This window comes from Stomoxys calcitrans, chromosome 2 (genome assembly GCF_963082655.1).
Source record: "Stomoxys calcitrans chromosome 2, idStoCalc2.1, whole genome shotgun sequence".
NCBI lineage: Eukaryota > Metazoa > Arthropoda > Insecta > Diptera > Muscidae > Stomoxys > Stomoxys calcitrans.
The window spans coordinates 83,618,624-83,622,325 of record NC_081553.1 but is presented as its reverse complement, the minus strand read 5'-3'; positions in this window follow the sequence as shown (position 1 = coordinate 83,622,325).

Below are 3,702 nucleotides of genomic sequence, written 5' to 3'. Positions count from 1 at the left end.
CTTACAGCTACATTTTAATAGTTCTTTAGCTAAGCGATCTAAACTGATCTAAAACTTCGACGAATGACAATTGCTTGTCGGCCACCACCAGCCCAGACAATCAGTCAGTCGATCATTTACAACATGAGTGATAAAATAAAAAATAAATCTCAGATAAGTTTGTAAGAACTTTTGCAAAAAAAAAAGTTCGTAAATGTTTAAATAAAAACACAACAATAAATAGACAACTCAAAGAGATGACGGTACGACAACGATTAGGTATCCATTGTTCACGTGTTTGTTGTCTCTTGGTTTGATTGGTATGTCGGAATGTTAAGTGAAAAAACAGAAAAAAAAAACATTTTTGCGTGTCATATTTGGGTATTAACTTCACGGTTATTCGTAGTTCATGCATGCGTTTTGCTCTCCTCTTCCCCACGAAAGAAAGTTTATTAACTGCTAATCGACTGTTGGCAGAGGTTCTCAATCAAACACCCCTGAATGAGAAAAATGGAAGGGAACACGATAAGTTAAATTGAATATTAGCTTGAATATACGATCTCCGACTTAGGCGAGTAGCGTTAGATCACACGATAAGAGATCACCTTACTGAAACTTTTTTTTTGTTATTGAACCAGATTTCAATTTCTCACATAGCAGGTTCGAAACCATTGTCTGTGCGATAGAAAGAAGACTTATAAGGGACATAGTACGCTGAGGTTCCAATCAACTCGTATGTGCTCTTCCGGGGGGTATTATTCAAACGAGCTGATCTTATCGCCCCCGTTCTTAAATAGTTTTGTTTGGCAACTCATCGGCTCTTGCTGCCTAGTTGTTTTTTAAGTCGGGTTCACCTCATTCTAACACTTTATTTTTTATCCGATTCCTGCTTCCGCTTCCCGACATCTGACCCAATTATGGTTCAGATCGGACTATATTTAGATATAGCTGCCATATATAACGATCTGCCGATAAAGGGTCTGAAGCCCATAAATGCTTTATTTTTCATCCGATTTCGGTGAAATTAGAAACAGTGAGTTATTTTTAGCCTCCTGACACAGGACCCAAATATGGTTCTGATCGGACTATATTTGGATATAGCTGTCATATAGACCGATCTCCCGATAAAGGATCTGAAGCCCATAAATGTTTTATTTTTTATCCGATTTCACTGAAATTTAAAACATTGAGTAGTTTAAGGCTTCCCGACATCTGACCCGAATATGGTTCAGATCGGCCCATATTTAGATATAGCTGTCATATATACCGATCTGCCGATAAAGGGTCTGAAGTCCATAAATGCTTTATTTATTTCCCGATTTCGCTGAAATTTGAAACAGTGGATTACTTTAGGCCTACCGATATTTGACCCAAATATGGTTCAAATCGGACTATATTTAGATATAGGTGCCATATATACCGATCTCCCGATAAAGGTTCTGAAGCTCATAAAAGTTTTATTTTTATCCGACTTCGCTGAAATTTGAAACAGAGAGTAATTTAAGGCCTTCTAACACAGGACCCAAATATGGTTCTGATCGGACTATATTTAGATATAGCTGTCATATAGACCAATCTGCCGAAAAAGGGTCTGAAGCCAATAAAAGCTTTATTTTTTATCCGATTTCGCTCAAAATTTGAAACAGTGAGTAATTTAAGGCCTCCCAACACAGGACCCAAATATGGTTCTGAGCGGACTATATTAAGATATAGCTGCCATATAGACCGATCTGCCGATAAGGGGACTGAAGCCCATAAAAGCTATATATATTACCCGATTTCGCTGACATTTGAAATAGTGAGTTTTTCTAAGCCTCCCGATCCAATTTTCACCGTATTGTTAGGAACACCGGATTGTGGCGGGTATCCAAAGTTCGGCCCGGCCTAACTTAATGCCTTTTTACTTGTTTTGTATACTATTGGTAAGACAAAACAATATTCAAAGCAACTCTGTGCAGGTAAAATATTTCTATTTACATTGGTGAGTGGACTAATATGTCAGCATACGAGTATAATTTGGCAAATGACGAAAATTTTTTAAATCATGTAACGGAACCCCTTAAAGTCGTAGTCATAAATTTTAATCGGACACCATTCATTTAGGAACGTCTGGCTGTGCTGCAATTACGCTGTGTGTTTTAGTTTTTTTTTTATTATTTGCATAAAGGTGATGATGTTCGTTCATTTGTGTACATCTTCACATTGCTTTTGTAAATCGTTTATTGTTGTGACAAAGCAAACAAAAAAAAAAAAACACATTTTAAACAGATTTGTTGTTCTTGCTATTGCACAATTGTGTGTGATAATAATCGGATCAGAATTTTCTCTAATCTGGGTATGATTGAAAATGCATTACCATCAGAGAGAAAATGTAAAAATGTTGGGTACAGCAGTTAGTCTTAGAAATCAAAGAGAAAATTAAATAATTACGCACACAAAATATTACAAATAAATCGATTTTAATAGTAAGTTGGATGGAAGTCGTATAATCGTAGAAAAATTTATGTTTAACGCTATCATGGAAATTTAGATGGTGACCCAATCTTAACGGTAATTGCATAGTAATTTTTGTTAAAAATTTTAAGTGATTCGCAACAACTTTTGGCATTGAAATTCAATGGTAGACGAACTTCCATAGAAAATTTTTTTTAATCGAAATTTTATTAAAATGTGTTAAAAATAGGATTCCCAAAACAAATTTATGAAAATTGCCTTTTTATTTACTTTATATTGTTAATCTATTTTTTATGGAAAATTTGATATTCATCGAATTTTTACAGAACGTTGATGTAAATCGATAATATTCGAATAAATCGATAACAAAATCAATTTTAATTGAATTAAAGTAAATATAAGCTTCGTGCTATTCTTTTAAATACTTTTTATATGAGCCTCATAGTCGGTAAAAAAGTCCTGTTTCATTTCTACCCTATATTGTCGTGAGGGTGAGAGTGAGTCCCCCTTCCAATATCGACAAATTTTATAGCCTATGTTTCCTTCAGGACCAACCTACACAATCTGTGAAAATTACGAAAAAAATCGGGTCTGTTGTTTTTGGAGTCGTGATTAACTAATAACAGGTGGTGGGAGACACCTTGAAACTTGGTGTTAAAAATTTTTGAATGAGCGCAGAAGATCGAGACGAATTTTGGGGTTAGGCCGACTTCCTATGTACCTGGACCCAATTTTGAATACCATATTCGTATTCTACTCTTGAATCCTTTTCATTTGATACCTATATTGTCCTTACCACTTTAGGGTGGTGTTTTTGGGGTAACGGGGGAGGGTCTGCCCCCTTCCGAAATCATCAAATTATAAAGCCTATTCCTCCTTCCTGATCATATTCATAATATACCCCCGAATGCCTTTCATTTGCGTCCCATATTGTTATGATCCTCCAATAAACCTATTTTATGGGGTTTTGGGGGTGGGGCGCCCCCCCCCCCCCCAGTTACTTGGACCCAATTTTTAATATGAAATTCGTACTCTACTCCTGAATACTTTTCATTTGAGTTCCATAGAGTCTCAATCGGTTCACTTTTATTTTTGAGTAGTACTGTTGGGGTAAAGGGAAGGGTCCGACCCCCTTCCGAATAAAAAAATTACATAGCCTATGTTTCCATCCAGACCAACCAAATTGATTTTTATATATAAGATTTGATGGAAATCGAATTTTCGTAAAAAACTTTATATCAATCGAATTTTTATAGAAAATTTGATGTT